Below are 26598 nucleotides of genomic sequence, written 5' to 3'. Positions count from 1 at the left end.
GCAGGCTGGGGAGACAGCATGATGGTTCTGCATTAGACTTTTATGCCTGAGGTTCTGAGGTCCTGGGTTCAATCCTTAGCACCACCATCAGCCAGAGCTGAGTAGTGCTCTGATCGCCATATATCTCTCTCATTAAAATAAAATATTTAAACATAAAGAGAGAACCACAGGTGGCAATCTGGAATTGCAATTGGTGTCTGAAGCAGAAAAGAATCTTGTGGGATTGAGTCCTGAACACACGGAATCTCTCTAGTACATAATAAGACACCCAGCTGGTATCAGAGCAATGTGTGGTGGTGTGAGAAAAGGGTGGGCAGAGGGGAGAAGCAGAGACAGCTAAAGAATTTTAACTAAACCCTTCACCTAAAAGGCACCGCCTGTCAGGATAAATCAAATAGGAGGAAGACCAAGATACATATCATCTACAGTAAAAGCAGCTTAGTTTCAAAGACACAGAGAGTGACAGTAAAACAACGGAGGGCATCCAACTTCCGCAGCGACGTGGAAAGAGCCTAGGATCCATTGGTCCTCCCTTACAACGAAAGTCAAACCACGTGGAGATAAATTCCTTTTCTTAGACCCATCAGAAAATTGATGTCACAGGCTAAGTGAGTGTCACCATAAATATGAAGAGTCAGAGAATCAGAGCCCTGATGAGCTCACTGTGAGGCAGCTCTGAAATGGCAACTAAAGCTTAAAGGATCTTTGTGATGCATTGCTGGAGGCTGTGTGTATTTCTTTTTTTTTTAATATTTATTTATTCCCTTTTGTTGCTCTTGTTTTATTGTTGTAGTTCTTATTGTTGTTGATGATGTCATCACTGTTGGATAGGACAGAGAGAAATGGAGAGAGGAGGGGGAGGCAAGAGAGGGGGAGAGAAAGATAGACACCTGCAGACCTGCTTCACCGCCTGTGAAGCGACTCCCCTGCAGGTGGGGAGTCAGGGGCTTGAACCGGGATCATTATGCTGGTCCTTGCGCTTGGCGCCATGTGCGCCCAACCTACTGTGCTACTGCCCGACTCGCTCTGTGTGTATTTCTAAGGGTGAGAACTCCCCTCCGCTAGCTCTAGGGAGGCACCCACATTCTCAAGGGCTTTGTCTTTATAAGAGAAAATAACTCAATTGCTTGAGCATACAGCTTGCATGCCTAATATGCCTGGTTTGATTCCTTCTAGTGTGAAACTATTTCATGCGAAATAAATTTTAAAAAATTTAAATGTACACATATTAGACACATACATAAATATCTAAAACAATGAGTTTCCCATGTCATTTCCTTCCTGAAGTGTCTGCCTGGGCACCTCTCCAATATCCACTGGTATGATCTTAAGAAACAGGAAGCTCGCATGATACGGTATCACTACACAAATCATGGATACACCTGTGGCTATGGTCAAAATAAATGTACTAATACATCTGGAAAAAAAAAAAAAAAGAAGCCCTCCTGATTCTCAAGGTGAGGACCCAAAAGAGATGAGGGAGAGAGGGATAGTTTCTATTAATAAATACACCCAAAGAACTCTCCATCATAAAGTAGCTCACCTGTCTGGGTAAAGGTTAATTAGCCAATTCCAGATTCCTCTTAGAGGGGAGAAGAGAAGACATAGAGCACCACGGCCCAGAGACTGGCTTATACACGATGAAGATTTCATCATAAGACTGTGGAATACCTCACAGGACCTTATCACAGCATCGGTATAAGAACATTATAGGTCACAAATGAAGCAGCTGAAAGCCATAGGGACACCAGACATAACAGATGCCTCTGGCACCAGTGTGTAAGCTAACCACTGACCAGGGCACTGAAGAGTGGACTAACCATTGCTCAGCTCCTAGTCAGATTAGCATAAAACCTCACAATAAAGGCCAGTTCGCCTCAGCTCCCACTTCCTAATGCATTGTGGTTACTGCCCACAAAAAGCTAGTGGCAGGGTAACAGGCAAGAGAAAAAGAGTCTAAAGAGACAAAGTGAGTATCAGAATGAACTCAGATGTGACACATATTTAGGAACTGTGTGCCAGGGGATTAAAAATAACAAGGATTGTTATGTTAAGGGTGCTGGTGAAAAGGTGAACAACATACATGAACACACAGGTAATGTAAGCAGAGAGACAGAAATTCCAAGACAGATTCCAAAGAAATGCTAAAAAATCAAATAAAGAATGGATTTGGTGGGTTCCTTAGTAGAATGAACACAGATAAGGAAAGTGTTAGTGAGACTGAAGATATGTCTGCAGAAATTTCCAAACCAAATTGCAAAAAGAAACAAAGCAAAGCAAAACAAAACAAAACACCCCTTAAAATATTTTATTTTATTTTTATTATTGTTTTTTTTTTTTTACCACAGCACTGCTCAGCTCTGGCTTATGGTGGTGCAGGAGACTGAACCTGGGACTTTGGAACCTCAGGCATGTCAGTCTCTTTGCATAACCATTATGTTATCTACCCTCCACCCAACCACTTAAAATATTAACACTCCAGGGGGCTAGGGAGTGGCACACCCAGTTAAGTGCACATATTGCCATGCACACAGACCCAGGTTTGAGCTCCCACTCCCCACCTGCAGGGAGGACATTTCACACATGGTGAAGCAGATCTTCAGTTGCCTATCTTTCTCTTTCTTTTCTTTTTCTTTCTTTCTTTTTTTTTTTGATCATTTAAAAAAATTATTAAAATGAAACATTGATAAAACTATAGGATAAGAGGGGTACAACTTCACACAATTCCCACTATCAGAACTCCGTATCCCCTCCCCTCCCCTGATAGCTTTCCTATTCTTTATCCCTCTAGGAATATGGACCCAAGGTCACTGTGGATACAGAAGGTGGAAGGTCTGGCTTCTGTAATTGCTTCCCCGCTGAATATGGGCATTGGCAGGTCGATCCATACTCCCAACCTGTCTCTCTCTTTCCCTAGTGGGGTAGGGCTCTAGGGAAGTGAGGCTCCAGGACACATGGTGGGGTTGTCTGTCCAGGGAAGTCTGGTTGGCATCATGGTAGCATCTGGAACCTGGTGGTTGAAAAAAAGTGTTAACATATAAAGCCAAACAAGTTGTTGACTAATCATGAACCTAAAGGCTGGCATAGTGCAGATGAAGAGTTTGGGGGCGGGGTTTGTCTCCATTTTGTAGATAGCTAGTAGGCTTATTTTAGTTATAGTCCAAAGGGCCCATGACTATACTAGTTTGTTTTTTTTCCCCATGAGCCTGAAATCTGATATGCAGGTGGATCCAAGTTATTGTCTGGAGAGATGATGTCATGGCTGGAAAAAGGACCAGAAAGCTGGATCAGGGAAGAGAGTAGCTCCCAAACATGGGAAAGGTGTATAAATATTGTTGACTGTAAACCCCATCAATTTGATCTGATCTCGGTCTCTTTTGGTGCACCTGGTTGAGTGCACATGACTCTTTCTCTTTCTTTCTTTTTTTTATTTTTCAGGATCTTAGAGATTTATTTGAACTTGTACATGGAAAAGGAAGGCTGATGCAGAGATCATCAGAACTGTTACACACTGCCATTCCCATATGGACATGGCTAAGGTTCTTTTTTTTTTTTTTTTTTTTTTTTTTTTTTTTTTAGGTAGGCTAAGTGTAGTAGTTTTATTCTTTTTTTAAAAAATTTTTTATTTAAGAAAGGATTAGTGAACAAAAACATAAGGTAGGAGGGGTACAACTCCACACAATTCCCACCACCCAATCCCCATAACCCACCCCCTCCCATGGTAGCTTTCCCATTCTCTAGCCCTCTGGGAGCATGTACCCAGGGTCGTTGAGGGTTGCAGAAGGTAGAAGGTCTGGCTTCTGTAATTGCTTCCCCGCTGAACATGGGCATTGACTGGTCGGTCCATAATCCCACTCTGCCTCTCTCTTTCCCTAGTAAGGTGTGTCTCTGGGGAAGCTGAGCTCCAGGACACATTGGTGGGGTCTTCAATCCAGGGAAGCCTAGCCAGCATCCTGGTGGCATCTGGAACCTGGAGATTGAAAAGAGAGTTAACATATGAAGCCAAACAATTTGTTGAGCAATCATGGATCCTAAGCTTGGAATAGTGGAGAGGAAGTGTTAGGGAGGTACTCACTGCAAACTCTAGTGTACTTCTGCTTTCAGGTATATATTTTGCAGTAGTTTATGGATACATGTGCACATAAGCTCTCTCTCACAGAAACTGGTGTATATCTAGGTTATGGGACTTTGTTAGAAAGTGAACTACCTGAGATGAATATAAAAGGAAAGGTCTCACCCGAGTAATGAAGCTGAAGGGTTGTCATTCCACATGTGAAGTCTCTGGATACAGTCTGAGGTGAAGCATGTTGAGGTGGCAATCGTTGCTTTGGTTAGGTTGTGATCGGCGGATGCAATATTATTTGGTTTGGATTGGGAGATGCATATGGGAAAGTGGGCCCTATCCAAGGGTTCCAGGACTGGGGGAAGTAGGGGCTCTATAGTGAAGATGTGAGGTTCCTGCTGTCTTAGGGTTCAAAAAGACAATCGATAGTTAATATTATCATCTCATTATTTGTTAATTGGGTTAACTTTGAAAAGTCCCTTTGTTATGGTTTGCTGGACAGTACCCAGTATCTTGTATATAGCTGTGCTATTGGATGCTTCTAATCTACTTGGTCTAGGCTTTTGAGAGAGTCCGCATATCAAATACATAGCCTATATATTAGAAAGATTCAGTTTGTCTTTTGAGAAACTTTGAGACATACAATTGATTTCCCCCTCTCATATTAATTAACTACTGATTTATATGTCTACATTTTGCTAGGAGTGTACATAAACACCATTCCCACCACCAAAGGACTGTGACCCATCCCTCCCGCCCACTCCCACCCCCCACTGGCCCAGGAAGCTACATGTCTACCCCTCACCACTGGGTTTTTACTTTGGTGCCCTACTTACAATTTGATCAGGTCCTGCTTTTAGTTTCCCTTTCAGATCTTCTTAGTCAGCTTCTGTTGATGAGTGGGATCATCCCATACTCATCTTTATCTTTCTGACTTAGTTCACTTAACATAATTCCTTCTAGCTCTGTCCAAGATGGGTCAGAGAAGGTGGATTCATTGTTCTTGATAGCTGCATAGTATTCCATTGTGTATATATACCACAGCTTTCTCAGCCACTCATCTGTTGTTGGGCACCTGGGTTGCTTCCAGGTTTTAGCTATTATGAATTGTGGTGCTATGAACATAGGAGTACACACCTCTTTTTGGTTGGGTGTTATGGAGTCCTTGGGGTATAACCCCAGGAGAGGAATTATTGGGTCATATGGAAGGTCCATGTCTAGCCTTCTGAGAGTTTTCCAGACTGCTCTCCACAGAGGCTGTACCAATTTACATTCCCACCAGCAATGTAAAAGGGTTCCTCTGTTCCCACATCCTCTCCAGCATTTGTTGCTGCTGTCCTTTTTGATGTATGCCATTCTTACAGGAGTGAGGTGGTATCTTAGTGTTGTCTTAATTTGCATTTCTCTGACAATCAGTGACCTAGAGCAGTTTTTCATATGTTTGTTAGCCTTTTGGATCTCCTCTGTGGTGAATGTTTTGTTCATTTCCTCTGCCCATTTTTGGATGGGATCATTTGCTTTTTTGCGGCTAAGTTTGCTGAGCTCTTTATATATTTTGGTGATTAGTTTCTTGTCTGATGTCTGGCATGTGAAGATCTTCTCCCATTCTATGAGGGGTCTCTCTGTTTGTTTAATAGTTTCTTTGGATGTGCAGAAGCTTTTCAATTTGATGTAGTCCCATTGGTTTGTTTCTGCTTTAGTCTTCCTTGCAATTGGGTTTGATTCATCAAAGATGTCCTTGAGGTGTATGTGGGAAAGTGTTTTACCAATGTTTTCCTCTAAGTATTTGATTGTTTCTTGTCTGACATCTAGGTCTTTGATCCATTTGGAGTTGATTTTTGTTTCTGGTGAGATAAAGTGGTTCAATTTCATTCTTCTGCATGTTTCAACCCAGTTTTCCCAGCACCATTTATTGAAGAGAGCCTCCTTCTTCCATTTAATCCTTTGGGCCGCCTTATCAAAGATTAGATGCCCATAGGTGTTGGGATTTACTTCTGGGCTTTCAATTCTGTTCCACTGGTCTGTGTGCCTATTTTTGTTCCAGTACCATGCTGTTTTGATGATGATGGCTTTATAATATAGTTTAAGGTCTGGGAGTGTGATGCCTCCATTTCTGTTTCTTTTCCTTAAGATGGTTTTGGCAATTCTAGGTGTGACTCTTTCTCTTTCTATCTCCATCTCACATCTCAGTATCTCTCTGTCCTATTAAGTATAATAGAAGGAAGGAAGAGAGAAAGAAAGAAAGGAAGAAAGAGCTACCAGGAGTGATGTATTTGTAGTGTTAGACACCAAGCCCCAGCAATAATCCTGGTGGCAATTAAAAAATTAATATTTCATAACTGTAGGACTACTACAAAAGTATCTGAGTAATGGAAACACCAGGGAAGAAAGATTAGAACAGAAGAAATTTGAGTTATAATGACTGAAAATTTTCAAAACTGATGATACAAGAAACTCAGATAACACTGAGAAGAATAAATAGACAACAATCTGTACTCAGGAACATGTGCAGAAGAACCTTCTGCACCAGCCTGCAGAAGACCACAAGCAAAGGAAGTCAAGGTGGAATGAGGAAGGGATACCTCATCTATAAGTGGAAAAAAAGAAAACTACACTGGCTGGAGGGAGGAGAAAAATATTTAAAATGTTGGAAGAAAAAACTCCATTAACCTAGAAGTCTAGATCCAGCAACATTATTATTTTAAAATGAAGATCAAATAATGACTTTCCCAGACAATATAAATGGAAAGAATTCATCTCCACCAGGGCTGCAACAAAATGCAAAAAGAAGCTGTTCAGAAAGAAGTAAAATAGCAATAATATAGGTCAGGTCAGAAACTTAGATCTATATTACCAAAGGAAGAACATCAAAGAATAAGGGAAGCAGGGAGGCGGGCGGTAGCACAGCAGGTTAAGTGCAGGCATTAGGATGCCAGTTTGAGCCCCTGGATCCCCACCTGCAGGGGAGTCCCTTCATAGGCGGTGAAGCAGGTCTGCAGGTGTCTGTCTTTCTCTCCCCCTCTCTGTCTTCCCCTCTCCTCTCCATTTTCTCTCCTATCCAACAAGAATGACATCAATAACTACAACAATAAAACAACAAGGGCAACAAAAGGGAATAAATAAATAAATAAATGTTAAAAAAAAAAACCTTAAAGAATAAGGGAAGCAAAATAAAATTCTTATGCTGGCAAAATAACACACTTGGGTACACTGTTTTTCCATGTGCATGACCCAGGTTTGAGCCTGGCTCCCACTACACTGAAGGAAACCTCAGTTTTGTAGACTCTTTTCTCTATCTCTGTCTTTCTGCCCCTCTATCTCTATTAAAAAAAAAAACACACCTCTAATTTTATTCTTACTAATTAATCAAACAGACAACTCTTTGTTCAAAGTAATAGTGGTGATAATAAAGTGGGTGATGTTTGCATATACATAAGTGAGTGGCATCAACATTATAACAGACAGGAGGGAGGAACTAAGAAATAGAAACATATCTACAAGAAGACTTAGATTAGTTAAAATGTATAGTGTAAACTGTAGGATAAATACAATGATAGTTTTAAAGAAGAATAATTGATGTCAAAAGAGGACACAGTAGAATTATATACAATGCTCAATAAAAGCTAGGGGAGGGCCCAGGCAGTGGCATACTTAGTAAAGCAGACATATTACCATGTGCAAGGACCCTGACCCCCACCTGCAGGGGGAAAGCTTCATGAGTGGTGAAGCAGGGCTGCAAGTGTCTCCCTTTCTCACTCCACCTCTATCTCCCTTTCCCTCTTGATTTCTGTCTCTATCCAGTCAGTAACTTAAATTTAAAAAATAATAATAATAAATAAAACAGGGGAGGTAGCCATGTATGTGATCCTTGGATCTGCATATTACTAAAATATACTTGGAGTCAATCTCTCTCTCTCTCTCTCCTCTCTCCCCTCTTTCTACAATAAAATAAATACACCTTCAGAAAAAGAAGGCAGGGCTGGAGAGATACCACAATGGTTATAACATTCTTTGGAAGACACTATCTTTACTGCGTGCATCTGAACAGCATATCAAAGTATGTAAACAAAAAACTGACAGATTTGCATGGAGAAACAAACTCACTATTATTGTTAGATACCTCAACCTCCTCCTGCAATAACTGATGTATTCAGCAGGCAGAAAAATCAGTAGGTATATAGTTGCACTCAATAGCACCATCAGTTAATTGCATCTAATTGTCATTTATGTAATACTTTATTCAACAAAAGTAGAATGCACATTTTTTTTAAACTTGCACGGACAGTTCAGCAAGATAGTTCACAGTGGGACCATTGAATAAACATTGACAAATTTGAAAGAATAGAAATTCTACAAAAATTCTTACCATAACAAAAGTAGGCCAGAAATCAATCACAAAGATAGTTGGGAAATCTCAAAGCATCTGGACGATAAAGACATATATAAATAATACATGGGTGAAGGAAGACTCACGAGAAATTTAAAAAATATTTTGAACTGTGGCCAGGTGGTGGTGCGCCTGGTTGAGCCACATGTTATAGTGTACAAGGACCCAGGCTAGAGCCCCCTGTCCCCACCTGCAGGGGGAATGCTTTGCAAGTGGTGAAGCAGTGTTGCAGGTCTCTCTCTGTCTCTCCCTATCACCCCCTTCCCTTTTGACTTCTGGCGGTCTCTATCCAGTAAATAAAATAAAGATAATAAAAAAATTTAATTTTTTTAACTAAATGAAAATGAAATACAGCTTATCAAAATTTGTAAAGTGCAGTGAAAGCATGCTTAAAGGGAAACTATATCACTGAATACACACATACTAGATAAGAAGAAAGACCTTAGATAGGCAAAGAACAAATTAAATCCAAAGTCAGACTTTAATAAATAAAAGTGAAATGCTCATGGGATGGAAGACTCAATATTATCAATACGCCAGTTCTCCTTAATTGATTTATAGGATCAACATACTAAAACCCCATCAGGCGTTTTTTTTAAAGATTTTATTTATTAATGAGAAAGATAGGAAAAGAGAAAGAACCAGGCATCACTCTGGCACATGTGCTGCCAGGGATCGAACTCAGGACCTCATTGCTTGAGAGTCCAAAGCTTTACCACTGCGCCATCTATCAGATCACAAAGCCCATCAGGCTTTTTGGCAGAAATAACACATTTATATGAAAATGTAAAAACCCTACAGTAACCAAAACAACTTTTTTTTTTTAATTTAACTTTTTATTTATAAAAAGGAAACATTGACAAAACCATAGGATAAGAAGGGTACAACTTCACACAATTCCCACCATCCCCTCCCCTGATGGCTTTCCTATTCTTTAACCCTCTGGGAGTATGGACCCAAGGTCATTGTGGGATGCAGAAGGTGGAAGGTCTGGCTTCTGTAATTGCTTTCCTGCTGAACATGGGCGTTGACAGGTTGATCTATACTCCCAGCCTGTCTATCTCTTTCCCTAGTGGGGAAGGGGTCTGGGGAAGTGGAGCTCTCGGACACATTGGTGGGGTTGTCTGTCCAGGGAAGTCTGGTTGGCATCATGCTGGCATCTGGAACCTGGTGGTTGACAAGAGAGTTAACATACAAAACCAAACAAATTGTTGACCAATCATGGACCTAAAGGCTGGAATAGGGCAGATGAAGAGTCGGGGGGGGGGGGCCCTCCATTTTGTAGATAGCTACTAGGCATACTTTAGTTATATTCCAAAGGGCCTGTGGCTATACTAGTAGGGTTTTTTTGTTTGTTTGTTTTTGTTTTGCCTGAGCCTAAAATCTGATATGCAGGTGGATCCTAATTATTGTCTGGGGAGATGATGTCATGGCTGGCAGAAGGACCAGAAAGCTGGATCAGGGAAGAGAGTAGCTCCCAAATATGGGAAAGGTATATAAATATTGTTGACTGTAAACCCCATCGATTTGATGTGACCTGGGGCCCCCAAAACAACTTTTAAAAAGAAGGAAATGAAGGATAACATTGCATGATCATGAAACTATAATGAAAACAACGTGGAACCAGTAACAATAATAATAATAACAATAACAATAATAATACATATAGATTACTAGATTAGAAATGAGAGTCCAGAAATTAAATCTTCTTAAATTTATGGTGACTCAATTAGCAACAGAAGGACGAAACACATTACTGAAAACATGACTCCTTGCAACAATAAGACAATAAGAGCTGGGTAAGAAGTAGATCGTTCACATTAACATTAAAAAAAAAAAAAACTTGGGAGTCGGGCAGTAGTGCACTGGGTTAAGCGCATATGGCACAAAGGGCAAGGACTGGTGTAAGAAACCCGGTTCAAATCCCTGGCTCCCCACCTGCAGGGGGGGGGTCACTTCACAGGCGGTGAAGCAGGTCTGCAGGTGTCTATCTTTCTCTCTTCCTCTCTGTCTCTTCTCCTTTCTTCATTTCTCTCTGTCCTATCCCAACAACAACAATAAAACAAGAGCAACAAAAGGGAATTAAAAAAAAACTGATAAAATGCTCAATATAAGAGCTTCATAAAAACCATGAAAATTTTAGAACAAATTATAGGAGAAAAAAAATATTTGTGAAATGATGATGCCAAAATAGGAGCAACTAACACATGAGCAATTGCATGTTATTAAAACTCAAAACTTTTGTACTTTCAGAAACAACCTTAACATGATGAAAAGACAAGTCACCAACCACTCTGATATTTGCAAAGCTTGTATCTGATGAAGAGCTTGATTCCAGAATATAAAAAGACACCATAACAGCTCAACAGTAGGGGAGTCGGGCTGTAGCGCAGTGGGTTAAGCGCAGGTGGCGCAAAGCACAAGGACCGGCATAAGGATCCCGGTTCGAACCCCGGCTCCCCACCTGCAGGGGAGTCGCTTCACAGGCAGTGAAGCAGGTCTGCAGGTGTCTGTCTTTCTCTCCCCCTCTCTGTCTTCCCCTCCTCTCTCCATTTCTCTCTGTCCTATCCGACAACGACAACAACAATAATAACTACAACAATAAAACAACAAGGGCAACAAAAGGGAATAAATAAAATAAAATAAATATTAAAAAAAAGCTCAACAGTAATAAGACAACTAGCTTTTAAAAATGAATATTTTAAAAAATAAACATTTCACCAAAGAAGAAGTAATAATTGCTAATAAGCACATGAAAAATATTCAATTCATAATTAGGAAATGTAAATTAAAATAGATAAAGGGGAAGGGGGTGGCTGTGGAGTTAAAGCATGCTATACATGCCAGAAGTCCTGGGGTGGATCCACACAGGATCATGCTGCTCCAGCCTCTCTGCCTCCCATAATGATACATGAAAAAATTAAAAATCATAAAGCAAAGCAGCTACACACTCACTAGGGTGGTCTATTTAAAAAGGGAGTATTGGGGGGATGGAGAAGGGGAACTCTTGCACACTCCTGGCAGGAATAGCAATGGTTCTTTCTCTCTTTCCTTCTTTCCTTCTTTCTCTTTCTTTCTTTCTTTCTTTTCTTCTTTTTTTTTAAAATTGCTTCCAGGATTATCACTGTGGCTCCACTGCTTTTGGCAGCCATTTTTTCCATTTTTATTAGATAGGATAGAAAGGAATTGAGAGGGGGGTGGGGGAGATGGAGAGGGAGAGAGAAAGACACCTGAGACGTGCCTCACCACTTATGAAACATCCCCCTGCAGGTAGGGAGCCGAGGGCTTGAATCCAGACTTTTTGAATGGGTCCTTTACTTAGTACTATGTGCACTTAACTGGGTGCACTAACACCCAACCCTCAATGGTTGTTTCTTTAAACCAAATGTAAACTTGGTTTAAAACTTGGCCCAAATTTGGACATTTAATTCTAAGAAATATGGCCAAGAGAAGTGAAAATACGATCACACAAAGACTTACAAATGAATGAATTGCCATGGTAACTTTATTCATATAGCCCAGAACTTATTATAACCTAAAAGTCTTATCAGTTGGTAAATGGATAAAACCTAGTGTGGTACAACCATCCAACAGAAAACTTACCCAGAAACTGAATGGAATGACTTACAGACACATGCTACAACAGTGGATAGATCTAAAGAATGATCACGCTTCCGGAAGAAAATGCAGGGGGTGGAGGAGGGCTTAGTGGGGGGGCTCACATGCCTTGTATACATAGGACTCTGGGTTAAAATCTGGAGCTCCATACAAAATGATAGACCAGTTCTTAGAACAGACTTCCTAGCTTCCTTCTATCTGAAAGTCCCTACTTTCATCTGCTCTATTCCTACTTTATGGTTCCTGTTTATTAAACATTTTGCCTTACTTTCCACCTTCCTGCATTTCAGCCACCAAGTTGCAGATGCTATTGATTCCAACCTGACTTTCCTGGGCAGATGACCTCACCAATGCTTCCTGGAACCTTACCTCTCCAGAGCCCTATCCCACTAGGGAAAGATAGAAACAGACTGAGGATATTGATACCACCTGCCAATGCCCATGTCCAGTGGAGAAGCAATTATATCAGCCAGAACTCCCACCTTCTGCACCCCATAAAAATTTTTGGTTCATTGCCCTCACTATATAGCAGCAATGGTAGGGACTGCCACACTCTCTGAAGGGAGGCTGGGTCAACCTACTGTGTGTGCCACTAGAGAAAGACTGGTCCTGAAATGAGTGCAGCCTAAAATTTTTCTAGCTGTGACCATGGACCTCGAGTTTAGACTGAAAGGGACTAAGTGGTTACACAGGCTCCTGTGCTAAATGTGGATAGATAATGGGCCCTAGGCCAGATCGAGGGGGTTAACAGTTAATGGTATTTATTTACTTTCCTCATATTTGGGAGCTACTCTCTGCCCTAATATAGCTTTCTAGTCCTATTCTAAACTCTGACACCATCTTCCTAGATCATAGTTTCAGTCCACCTGCATGTTAGTTATCAGGCTCAGGCAAAAGTTGCTAAAGTCATGGGTCCTTTGAAACATACCTAAAATAGATTTCCTAGCTTCTTCCCACATGAAGACCTCTAGTTTAATTTTCTCTATTCGTATCTTTGGTTTCCTGTTTATTGAACAATTTGCTTTATATCTTACTGCCTTTTAGCCACCAAGTTGCAGATGATACCATGGAACCATCCTGACCTCTCCAAGATGACTTCACTAATGCGTCCCGGAACCTCACCTCTCCAGAGCCCTACACAACTAGGGAAAGATGGAAACAAGCTGGGGGTATGGCTCCACCTGCCAGCATCCATGTCCAGCAGAGAAACAATTACAGAAATCAGACTTTTCACCTTCAGCACCCCATGAAGAATTTTGGCCCATTCTCCCAGAGAGGGATAAAGAATAGCGAAGCTTCAGGGTCCGGGTGGTGGAGCACTCAGTTAAGTGCACATAGTACAATGTGAAAAGACCCTCACAAGGATTAGGGTTTGAGCCCCTGGCTCCCTATCTGCAGTGGGGAAGTTTCACAAATGTCAAAGCAGGTCTACAGGTGTCTGTCTTTCTCTCTCCCTCTTTATCTCCCCCTCTCCTCGCAATTTCTCCCTGTTCTATTCAATAAAGTGGAAAAATGACAAAAAAATAAAAATAAAAAGAGTAGGGAAACTTCCAGTGGGACATGGAACTCTGGTGGTGGAAACTATGTGGAATTGTACCCCTATTATCTTACAATCTTATTAATCTTTATTAAATTACTAAGAAAAAAACAACAGATTTTGGTCCATACTCCCAGAGGGGGAAATGATAGGGGAAGTAAACCAGAGGGCTCTGTACCCCAATTCCACCAGGACCCAAAGTGTCTGTCACCAGGAATCTTGTTTTTATACCTTCAGTAAAAGGGAAGCAAATCTGGAAAACACCAGAGAATACCAGACATGGTTTTGCTTACCTGAGAGAGAAGAGGAAAAAAGGAAAGATACTTGGAAATAGTAGTAGGTGTAGTGAACTAGAAAAGGAGTGAAAGGGAGTTGGGTGGTAGTGCAGTGGGTTAAGCGAAGCGCACATGGCGTAAAGCGCAAGGACCAGTATAAGGATCCCAGTTTGAGCCCCTGGCTCCCCACCTGCAGGGGAGTTGCTTCACAGGCAGTGAAGCAGGTCTGCAGGTGTCTGTCTTTCTCTCCCCTTCTCTGTCTTCCCCTCCTCTCTCCATTTCTCTCTGTCCTATCTAACAATGACAACATCAATAACAACAATAACCATAACAACAATAAAAAAACAAGGGCAACAAAAGGGAAAATAAATAAATTTAAAAAAAATAATGAAAGAAAGGGAGTGAAGGCAGGGCGTTTGGAAAAAATGGGGAAATATATATACATATATATATATATATATCTTATATATATAGGATCAGCCCATATTGGGAGAACTACTAGTTTCCAATGGAGAGGATGGGACATAAGACTCTGCTGGCGGGAACTGTATGGGATTATACCCTTATTATCTTACAATTGTGGAAGTCAATATTCTAATAAAATAAGATGATGTAGCTGTGCTCTGGTGCCTCTCCCTTTCAAAAAGAAATTAAAAGACGTTGGACGAGCAGATTATGTATTATGATCTCATCTATATTAAATGTCCATAAAAAGCAAATTATTAAAACCCCAGGAAGAGGAGTGAGTGAGTACTCATTGTAAATGAATCGAACAAAATGGTTTTGGATGATAGCAATACTCAAACACTGGATTTGCTGCAATGGCCTTTCAAGCCTGTAAATCTATTAAAACAATTAATGTACACACTTATAATGGGTGGAGTTTAAGCTACGAAAATGTAAATTGATAACTTTGTAAAAAAAAAAATACTGATGCTCAGTATGGATTTACCAAGAGAGATGTGACCTCCGAGAGACTGACCACATCTGCTTCTCTGTCCTCCTGATCTAGGCTGACACTTCCATGGCCTTCACCAAAGCCAATGCTACTTTAACCAAGTCCTTTGCAGGTATCTGTCACCCCTGTGGTATCTTGGGTTTCATGCCAGGTCTCCAGGACAGTGTGCCAGGTGACCAGCCAATTGCTCAATATTTTTAGCATCACTAGAAGGAGTGATTTCCCCCCGTTTAAAACCAGTGTTTTGTTGTTGTTGTTGTTTGTTTCCTTTTCAACCAGAACACTGTGCTCAGTTTTGGCTTATGGCGGTGCCTGGGATTGAACCTGGGGCCTTGGAGTCTCAGACATAAAGATCTTTCTGCATAAACACTATGCTATCTCCCCAACCCTAGAAAGATACATAGCTGATAGCAGTAATTATCCATGTATATTATAGACATAACAAAATTTAATTATTATTTTGTACACAAGGAACCAAAGCTGAAAAGTACCTTCTAAGTGCATACTCTGGATAATACTTTCTGCCCTTCCAAGATATTTACTAAGCTTCTAAAACATAGTGGATGTTGTCTGCGTGTAAGATGAGTGTGGCGGTAGGCAATTTGGTGTCTGGGCTATTAATTCTGACTTCTGTGGCACATCTGTGCAGGAGGAGAAGGGTGACATCATTGCTTCCTCTGCCGAGTTTGTGTGCCAGTTTTGTTTTCTCTCGTTCCTTAAAATAAAGACTTTCTCTGGGGCTGCAGCTGGCTGCCTCCAAAGAGAGATCCAGCCAACACACTTCCTGTTCTTCCCTTTCTCCTTCCTCTCTCTCTCTGGACCCTGTCACCAGCTGGGTCTTTCAGAACTAAGAGTTCTTAACCACTCATTTCACATTTCCTTTCTGACATTTCTTAATTCTCATTCATTTCACCACAGCTGGTTCTTGGGCTCTGGTTACATGACCCACACTCTGTGATGTTCTCAGAGATACAGAGGTGATAGAGAATGGTTCCGTCCTCAGAGAGTTTGCTGACTGTCCTATCAAAGCAGGAGCTAGATAAGATGTAAGCACAAAGAACAAAAATATTAGGTTGTGTTTAATAGCAGAGATACAAAATCAAAAACTCAGGGCTGGATGATGGTGCACCTAGTTTAGTGCACACATTACAATGCACAATGATCCTGGATCAAGCCCTCCAGTTCTTACCTGCAAGGGGAAGCTTCACAAGTGGTGAAATAATGGTACAGGTGTCTCTCTTTCACTCTCTCCCTCCTGTCTCCGCTTTCCTCTCATATCCTGCCCATCTCTATCATACATATTTCCTTTTTTGCCTCCAGGGTTATCGCTGGGGCTTAGTGCCTGTACTACGAAACCACTGCTCATGGAGGCCATTCCCATTTTGTTGCACTTGTTGTTGTTCTTGTAGTTGTTACTATTATTGTTGGATAGGACAGAGAGGAATCAAGAAAGGATGGGAAGACAGAGAGGGGGAGAGAAAGATAGACACCTGCAGACCTGCTTCACCACCTGTGAAGCGACGCCTCTGCAGGTGGGGAGCTGGGGGCTCAAACCAGGATCCTTACGCCGGTCCTTGCGCTTTGCGTCATGTGCGCTTAACCCGCCACACTATTGCCCAACTCCCATAAATAAATATTTTTTAAAACATCAAGATCTCTGAGATTTGAGGGGAAGGAGAAATCTTTTAATTAGAACACCTATCCTTATGGACTAAACTTTATTGAAATCACTCTAAAGGATGGATATACCTTTGATAGAAAGTGAAGTAGGAAATTAAAAACTGGAAGAAGAGGAATTCAGAAAAGGGAATGCACAAGGTTTGTTTGGGAGAAAGACAACATTGTTTTGCTAAAATGGAAAAATATATATTGGGAATGGAGAACCAGTAAGCCTACAAATACAAAATGAAATTGAATCATGTGAGAGTCAATAGCAGTCAGATTTTGATTAACCTCCAGACTTTCTTTTGACTCAGTGTTTACATAGTAGAGCCACACATTCAAGGCTCAACCTTATCAAAATCCATAAAGTATTCCTGAAGAACTTCCCCACGTGCTGGCTGAAATGCAGATTCCAGGACATAACGAACTCTAGGCTCCATTCAGTCTGCAACTGCTAGGTCTGATTATCTCAGAGAGCTGAATGGAAAATAAACTCTTGGGGCCAGGTGGTGGTGTCCCTGGTTAAGCACACAACTTAGAGGGCACAAGGACCAGGACCAGGATCCAAGCCCCTGGTTCCCACCTATGTGTGTGTGTGGGGGGACGGGAGGGGAGCTTCATGAGTAGTGAAGCAGGTTTGCAGGTAGGTGTCTCTCTATCTCCTTCCCCTCTCTATCTCCTCCTCAATTTCTCTCTGTCTCTATCTATCCAACAGATAAATAAATTTTAAAAAAGAAGAAAGAAAATTAACTCTTTATCTTATTTTTTTGAGGGGGTGCAATGTCTGCTCATAAGTTAGTCTCCTGCAAGACTCAGAAAGTGAAGATGACTTCCATGAGATGTCTATTCAAGGGGAGTGGGTGTGGTCAAGTGTTCCAGATGTCTAGTGCTCATATGAGGACAGGCAGACACTGGGGGCATGCCTGTGCTGTTTGAAGTTCTGCTTGATCGCTATTTACTCCACACTGCAGATACTGCAGATGAAGATCCTTAAGTCATACAGTGAGGCCCTGGACAAACTGTCAAAAGCATCTGAGATCTCTATCAGTGTGTTCCTTCAGTGGCTGTCGGATGCCACACATACCAAGCACCTGCTGAGGACACAGTGCAGAGGGAGAGAGAGAGGTAGAGGGAGGGAGGGAGAGAGAGAGAGAGAGACTTTATATCTCAGGATGAGAGATGGGAGGAGGGAGAGGTAATAAGTCAGATGGCTGACTGACAGCTGCAAATGTCAGGTGGGATGAGGGTAGGAGGAAGCTTAATGGTGTCATTAAAAACACAACACACACATTTTGCTACAGGCAGTGATTCTCCATGAATCCAGCAGCAGCAGCAGCTGGAACAGCCCTGAAGTGGAAAATGATGAGGTTCGGGGCTGCTGGTGGCAGCTGGGAAAGTAAATTGAGCTGATGAGCAGCCAGCACAAGCCCCATAAGCTATGTTTATCTATGTTATCTATGATAAGCTATGTTTACCTATGTTATCTATGATAAGCTATGTTTATCTATGTTATCTATGATAAGCTATGTTTATCTATGTTATCTATGATAAGCTATGTTTATCTGTTATCTATGATAAGCTATGTTTATCTATGTTATCTATGATAAGCTATGTTTATCTATGTTATCTATGATAAGCTATGTTTATCTATGTTATCTATGATAAGCTATGTTTATCTATGTTATCTATGATAAGCTATGTTTATCTGGGTTTTTGTTTACTTGCTTTGTTTTTGTTTTCTCTGCTGAGTGAAAATGACCTTTGAAGTCCATCCTAAGACCCTCTGTCTCTTTGCCTTAATAAAATCTCCTATCTAGGCTCAAAGAGTTTTATGATCTGAAAAAAACCAAACGGTTCAGGAGATTTTGAAGCCAAAAGTTTTGCATTAAAAAAAAATGGGGCCAGTGAAGTAGCTCACATGGCTAACACGCGCTTTACCACATGTAAAGTTCGAGCCCAAACCCCGTTCACAGATTTGAAGGAAGCTTTCCTGCTGTGGGCTTTTTCACTCTTTCTCTGCCTCTGTGTCTCTGTCTAAAAATAATGAAAATAAAAGTAAAAAAATTAATAGGATGGAAATGCAGAATCTTGATCAGACAGTTAAACTTGGGATATTCACCTTCTGGTGTTTTCTCTGGATGCATCACAAAACACACAAGAGGAGACAAAGACTCCATAATCACCAGAGAAAAGAAAAGAGTCTCGGAAATAATAGCTTAATAAAATACATGCCAAAATTACAAAAACCTGGATTTTCCATGAAAATATGGAGATTCAAATTCTACTCATAAATTTTTCTTGGAAACACAACAAGGGATTGCACGTATCAAAGCCGTTGCTTTTCTTTCATCCTCTCCAGCCCCGCGGCTTCTCCACACACTAGGCTGTTACCATTCCACTTGAATTCTGCATCACATTCATGGCACTACCACCCGCCCAACTCCTTTTCTTGCATCCCACATGCTTTTCCAGACCCCAGCTACTACTGATTCAGTTTCCCGCACGTACATTACTGGAGCTCCCTGTTTCCCACCGCAGCATTCACCGAATGGATTCAAGCCCTCGCAATCCCTCCTCTGCTCTCTAAGGGAGCCATGTTCATTTATTCAAAGCATGCACTTTGTACCAGGGTCTCTTTGAGGCCCTGAGGACATAGGTGAGAAATTCCTTATCTCCTGGAGCTTGTCTCCCAGTGGAGACCAGACAATGAAATCACTTAATAAGATGGCAGCTAATGACAAGAAGTCCCAGAAGGAGCCCCAGTGTGGGAGTGCGAGTTGTGCGGGGCAGCTCTAGGGTCTGCAACACACACGGGTGGAGAATGTGAAGGAGACTCAGCAGGCAGTGTAGTCTGCAGTATTCCAGAAAGAGTTAAGTGCCACGTGATGGAGGGGCAGGAAGAAGAGCATTTTTAAGTGCAACAAGTACTAATGATAGGTTTTGTTTTATTTATTAATTTATTTTTTACAAGAGCACTGCTCAGCTCTGACTTACGTTCGTGCGGGGGGGGGCCTGAACCTGAAACCTTGAGAGTCTCTTTGCATAACCATTATGCTATCCACTCCTGTCCTACGTATAGCTTTTAAACAGCTGAATAATGTGGCCAGATGTTGGTTTCTGTGAAATCCAACTAGTGCGTATTCTGAGGATTCGAGGAGGATGAGAGGAAGTAAAGAATGCAGTTAGGAAAGTGCTGCAGTAGAGAGGGACTGTGGGGGCTTGGGCTAGAGATATGGAGGATGTTGAGAACATCCATGGATCTGGGGTTGGCGTCGGTAAACCAAATTCACAGAAGCTGCGGGGGGGGGGGGCATGAGGGAGAGAGGGAATGTCTGCAATGTTGGCAGGACTTGTGTAACTGACTGGGTGGACTATGGTGATACTTGTGATGCTGGAAAAGATGAAGGAGATAATGGGTTTGTGATGGTTCAGCGGAGAGCAAGAAGGACGTTGGATGCAGCACTTTGTGGACCAGTAGAGAGTTCTGGGTTGGAGCCGTGAAGCTGGGAGACATCACTCAGTGGATTCTGTTTGAAGCAATGAGAACGGGCAAGATCACAAGACTGCAGTGGTGGAGTTACTGCTAGAGAAGCAAAGGAAAGAGAAAGAGAGAGCAGAGAAGCTCAGAGCTGAACTTAGAAGTCTCTAGTGGCTAGAGGATGAGGAAATGTAATCGTCACAGCCCTGAGCCACCCTTCATAATGGGGTCAGAGCCATTTCCTCACTCAGAAATCCTCTCTGCTTACAACACTTGAAGGCTCTCCATCACCCTCTCAGAGACAGAGATCTCAGTGTAAGACAGTCTGCATGTCCATTCACAGTTAGACCTGGCTTTCTAGCACCGTGTCACCTTCCTTGCTCCATCATGAAAACACTGGAAAGCTGCACTGTGATTCCATGGTGCACATCCGTTACTTCATGGAACCCGAGCAGAAGGGCTATGTTGTTGTTAACTTTGGAAATGTCTGGCAAATCTTATGTGTTCAATCAAGCTGCTGAACAGAAGGAAGACAGGAAAAGGAGAACAGAGGAAAGAAAGAACGAAGGGAGAGGAGAGGGAAAGGACAGCATTCTTGACAAGAAGTATGATGATACCTGTGCCATTTTACCCTCTCCTCGGGATTTTTTGAAGACAGTGAAATGTGGGCTGGAGTGAGATGAGCCCCATCTAGAGGGAGAAAAATGTAGGAATGAACCCATTCTGAAATTTTCCTAGAAATATAAACTATTGACCAGGCAAAGAAGGGGTCTACTTACACCAAACCACCTTTCTAACCAGTCAGCTCATAGGAGTAATCTCTAGACACAATCAAAAAAGAAAGCACCCCTCACTTTCCTTAAGCCATAATAAAATTGCTATTCCCTTTTGATAGTAAAGCCCCAAATATTTGTGACTTCATACAATTTGTAATGTACACCACTACCTGGCCCAGGACTTGATACAACTGGACCATAAGAATCCACTAGGAGTGAGTTGGGTGGTAGTGCAGTAGGTTAAGCACACGTGGCACAAAGCGCAAGGATTCCAATTCGAGCCCCCAGCTTCCCACCTGAGGCGAGTCACTTCACAGGTGGTGAAGCAGGTCTGCAGGTGTCTATCTTTCTCTCCCCCTCTGTCCATTTCTCTCTGTCCTATCCATGACGACATCCAAAAAAAAAAAAAGGGCAACAAAAGGGAATTAAAAAAATAAAAAAGAATCCACTAGGAAAGAGATTCCTGCTCCTTGCACTTGACAGCTTATCAGGGATAAAAGAATGCCCCCCCCTGCGACACCCCCCCCCCCTCCCAATGCCTGAACTGAACTGACTGTGCCTCAGGAGAAGGAGGCACAATGCAGGAAGGAGCTCACATCCACATTCCAGCAACAGCAGGTGAGTGATGTTTCAGGGCTTCACCTCTCTCTGAACTTCAAGGCAGGCCCAGTGAATAACAGCAGCCACAGACATCCCTGCTGAGCTCTCCAGCATCTCCTGTCTGTGATGGATTTGAAACGGCTGGCCTTCTTTCTCTCCTCCTCCTCCTCCTCTTCTTTCTTCTTTTTATTTGGAGGTTAATGGTTTACAGAAAAATTGTCTACACATTGGCTTCATTTCCTATCTCTGCATCACAAGTATCTGCAACATAGTCTTATCCCCAACCTAGGACCACAACCCCTCTCGCAGGCCCCGTTTCCTTCCCAGAGATCCTTGCTTTGGTGCAGTACCCCATCCTCAGTCCCAGTTTCACCCTGTGTTCTCCCTCTCTGACTCTTGCTTCCCAAGGTTCACAGATGTGTGTAGTCAACTGACATCTCTCCCTCTCTTCCTGACTCACTCTACCTAAATTTTTCCCTTCAGGTTTCAGGCAAGGTGATGCTAAGACTGGGATGTTAGTGTTTCTGCTCTAATATGTGGCCTTTTCACATTTGGCCTTGGTTAACCCTTTGTTCATACTGCTCTGTCCAGTTTGTCATTGTTATCCCTGATGTCTTTTCTTCTGTTGTTACTGTTGTTTGAAAGCAGCTTTCTTTGGCAATCTAACAGAGGGTGGGGGAATTACCATAGGATGGGGTTTGCCATTTGAAATCTGCACTGTGTCCATGTGAACTCTCACAGCAGAGGATATTTGTATGGAGTCCTATTGTTTTAGAAAGCCTACAGCTTTGCCAGTTGTTTATTCTAAAAGACGAATGTATACAGCGTTCTGAGGCTCAGTTAAAAACCACCAAACAGCACACACAAAGAAGAGTGGAAGGGGAGTGAGACGATTGAATTCCTAGCTCGGCCTATCCTGTGCTAGCTCAGATCTGATGCATATTTTTTTTAACTTGACACGGGAGGTCTGAAATGGGATTTGGGGCATCATTTTGTTACATTTCATTCTGACTGCTGTGTACAAATTAAATAAGTGTATGGCAGCATGTTATTTTTTTAAAAGGAAGTTTATCAAAGTGATATACAACAAAATCCAGATTGTAAGTGTACAATTCATCAAGTTTAGACAAATTTTTACCTGGGAACCGCATTCCAATCAAAATAGAGAATATTCTCACCACTCACAGAAAGTTATGTCTGGTCTCTTCTCAGCCGTAACTACTCCCTAGTCCCTGTTTTGGATGTAAGCACAGTTCTTTTTTTTTTTTTTTTTCAGGATCTAATGACTGCTTTCTGCCTATTCTAAACTTGAAACAGATAGAAGAATATACTACATAGTTACATGTGCCTGGCTCCCTTAGCAGCACATTATGAAGTTTATGCATGTTGTCAGAGCTATCAGTAGTTTATGTGTTTGTTACTGAATCATTTCCATTATGTATCCACTCTTCATTTTGGCAGTGAAGTTTAACAAGCTTGGATGAATGTATATAACACTCCTACATGCAACACAGATATACTCCTTTATTTTTAAAATTTTATTTATTTATTCCCCTTTTGTTGCCCTTGTTGTTTTATTGTTGTAGTTATTATCGATGTCATTGTTGTTGGATAGGACAGAGAGAAATGGAGAGAGGAGGGGAAGACAGAGAAGAGGAGAGAAAGACAGACACCTGCAGACCTGCTTCACCGCCTGTGAAGCGACTCCCCTGCAGGTGGGGAGCCGGGGGCTCAAATCTGGATCCTTTTGCCAGTCCTTGAGTTTGGCGCCACCTGCGCTTAACCCGCTGCGCTACCGCCCGACTCCCAGATATATTCCTTTTATCTCCAAAAGTTTCTGTGTGTTCATCTACCATCAATTCCTGCTCCTATGACTCTAGGAATTACTAGACTGTTTTTATGACAACCGCATTTCTGAAGAGATGAGATAATATATGTGCAGTATTTGTACTTGCTTTCACACATCATATGTTTCTGACTTCATAGTCATGTGCATTGACTGTCTTCAATGAATGAATATAGCAGTTTGTCTGTCTGTCAACTCCTTATCAGGAGCTATGACTCTTGGGATGCTTTCAGTTTGGACTACTGTGAATAAAGCTGCTAAGGAAATTCATGTAGAAGTCAGTCTCTGGTAGACACAGATTTTTCATTTCTTTTATTTATTTACTTATTTATTTGTATTATCTTTATTTGATAGAAACAGCCATAAATTGAGAAGGAAGGGGGTGATAGAGAGGGAGAGAGACACCTGCAGCACTGCTTCACTACTCATGAAGCTTTCCCCCTGTAGGTGGGGACTGGGGGCTTGAACCTGGGTCCTTGCACACTGTAACATGTGCACTCAACCAGGTGCGCCACCACCCGGCCCCAGATTTTCATTTCTATAGGTATATATGCAGGACTGGGACTTGGGGGTCATAGTGACTTTGTAAAAAACTGCCCAACTGTTTTTCCAAAGTGGTTGTACAGTCAGTACTCCCAGCAGCCATGTGTGGAAGTCTCAGTTGCTCTGAATCCTTGTCAGCATGACACACTACTTGTCTCTTTGCTTTGGGCCATTCCTACTGGTGTCTATCAGTATCTCACTGAAGCTTTAACTGGCATTTCTCTCACCGCTAAATGATGCTGAGTATCTTTTCTGTGCACCTTTACCATCCACACATATTTTCTTTGTTGAAGTGTCTGCTGAAATATTTTGCACTGTTTTAAAAATGAGCCACTGTTTTAAAAATGGTCTCTTTAGAATTTCATTTTAAGAGTTCTTTTTATTTTTAATACAAGTCCATGATTAGATACATGTTTTGCAAGGATTTATACCTAGTCTTAGTATTTTCTGATACTTTTTTTTTTAAGAGCAAACAGTTCAAGTTTTAATAAGTTTAATTCTTCAGCTTTTTTTTTTTTTTTGTCTTTGTGCTACTCTGTCCTGTCTGTGCCTAGCCAATGTCACTTTTTTTTTTTTAAGCTAATGGTTTCTGTGGAAGTCTTTACAATGTTAGCTCTGCATTAGGGTATATACTATTACATGGATTTAAAATGTGTGGTTGACATGAGTTGAAGGTTTTATTTTTCCCACATGGCTAGTCAATTGTTCCAGTGCCATTTGTTAAAAAAAAAAGACCCTCACTATTCCCACTGTATTAGCAGCCTTGACAAAAATCTGTCAATCATACATGTGTGGCTTTATTTCTGGATTGTCTATGTTTATCTCACTGTCATATTGCTTTATTATAACAGCTTTTTAAAATTAGCAAGTACAAACCTGTCCAATTTTTCTTCTCTGTTGATACATTTATTTCTCTCTTCCTTTATTTCTTTTATGTTTTTACTATTTTAATACTTTCAATTATCATATATATCTAATAACCAACTTGATAATGTGTTGACAATTTGAGAACATTTGGCATCTTAACAATTATAAGTTTTCTGGTCCTTGAGAATGTCATTTCAGGCATGAAGATCATGTACATATTTTGGTTAACTTACTCCTAGGTATCTTATTTTGGTTGGTTCTAGTATACATAGTTTTGTCTCTGTTCCAATTTATAATCTCTCACTGCTAGTAAGTAGAAATACAACTGCTCCTTAAGCTCTAGCATTTTGTAGCTCCATTCACTTTGTTATACAGACAAGATCATGCTAACTAGAAAAACTGCTTTCTTCCTCTGCAATTTGCTTCTTCCTTTCCCACTCTTTTCTTTTTCTTAACTTATCAGAGTTTCTGTTATAATTTTTAGTAGAAGTGAAGAGAAGAAAACATTCTTCTTTCCAGCCTTAAGGAGTCAGTACACAGCTATTTACCAATAACTATGTTAGTTGTTGACTTCACATTTCAAAGATTCCTTTGGTTAGTTTGAGGAAATCCCATACTAGTCCTTGTTTTATTCTATTCCTGAGAGTGGTTGTAGTCATGAATATTGACTTTTCTCAAAGTCTGGTTTTGCATTTCTTGAGTCATATGGTTTTCATTTTGCCTCTTTAACTGTGACAAATTACATCACTGAATTTTCTAAGATTAAATTAATATTTCATTGCCAGCATAAATTCTATTTTGCCATAACATTTAGTATATATATATATATATATATATATATATATATATATATATATATATATAGTTGGATTTAATTTGCTAATCTTTAAGAATCATTGCACTCATGTTCATACTGGACATTGGCCTGAAGCTTTCTAGTAGCAAGTTTGTCTGGTTTTGGTGTTAGGATAATGCTGAACTCATGATACGAGACAGGGCATTTTCCTACATTTGTGTGGGACTGATACTATATCATCATCTATTTTTATGATATTACTTTCATAAAGTCAATGATTTTCATTGTTCATTCATTTCATGAGTTCACCAGCGAAGTCAGTAGAACTTGAGGTTTATTGGCAGATCTCAGTATATCTAAGTTTATTTAATTTTACCTTATTTCTATGGTGATGGGGCCCCATCATGAATGTGCTAGTCTGCCACACCCAGACTGACCTTTGCTTTTCATCTTGTTTGCACTTCAGAAGAGAGGGAGAGGCACCACAGCCCTCTTCCATCATCTGTGGCTCTTCCCCTGGTAGCATCTAAAGCACTCCCATGTAGTGCTGGGGTTCAAGTCCAGCAAGGTATGTGCTCTCCCTGGTAAGATATCTACCTACCACTCTCTAGATGAACGGTTTTAAAGTGATACATGATTTTTAAGTTCATCTCTTTCCTCTTGAATTGATTTTGTCAGTTTGTCTTTTTTCAAGGAAGCTTTTGTTCTATTTAAATTTTTTAAAATTTATTTGATAGCACAGAAAGAAATTGATGAGAAGGGGAGATACAGAGGGAAAGAGAGAGAGAGAGACAGAGAGAGAGGGAAAGAGAGGAAGAGAGAGACCTGTAGATTTCCTTCATTGCTACTCCTACAAGTAGGGAGTGGGAATTTGAACCTGGGTTCTCGTGCATGATAACATGTTCAACCAGGGGTGCCACTACTTGACACCTTTATGTCTTTTTTTTTTTTTTTTTGCCTCCAGAGTTATTGCTGGGGCTTGCTGCCTGCACTACAAATCCACTGCTACTGGAGGCCATTTTTTTCCCTTTTGTTGCCCTTGTTGTTTATAATTGTTATTATAATTGTTGTTATTGCTGTCATTGTTGTTGGATAAGACAGAGAAATCGAGAGAGGAGGGAAAGACAGAGGGGGAGAGACAGATAGACACCTGCAGACCTACTGCTTGTGAAGTGATCCCCCTGCAGGTGGG

General features: G+C 41.1%; 2 protein-coding genes across 2 annotated transcripts in view; both read right to left on the bottom strand.

The window, feature by feature from the left end:
* The window catches only part of CRACR2A (calcium release activated channel regulator 2A), a 237888-nt gene that overhangs the window by 178340 nt on the left and 32950 nt on the right, over window positions 1–26598 (bottom strand). The window lies entirely within an intron of this gene.
* The window catches only part of PARP11 (poly(ADP-ribose) polymerase family member 11), a 79442-nt gene continuing 61124 nt past the window's right edge, over window positions 8281–26598 (bottom strand). The window contains exon 10 of the transcript XR_009549557.1: window positions 8281–9617. The gene's annotated coding sequence lies outside the window, so the exon portion shown is untranslated. The remainder of the gene's footprint in view (window positions 9618–26598) is intronic.

Source organism: Erinaceus europaeus, chromosome 4, assembly GCF_950295315.1.
Source record: "Erinaceus europaeus chromosome 4, mEriEur2.1, whole genome shotgun sequence".
In the NCBI taxonomy this organism is placed as follows: Eukaryota; Metazoa; Chordata; class Mammalia; order Eulipotyphla; family Erinaceidae; genus Erinaceus; species Erinaceus europaeus.
The sequence above is the reverse complement of the archived record's forward strand: the minus strand, read 5'-3'. Positions and strand labels throughout refer to the sequence as shown.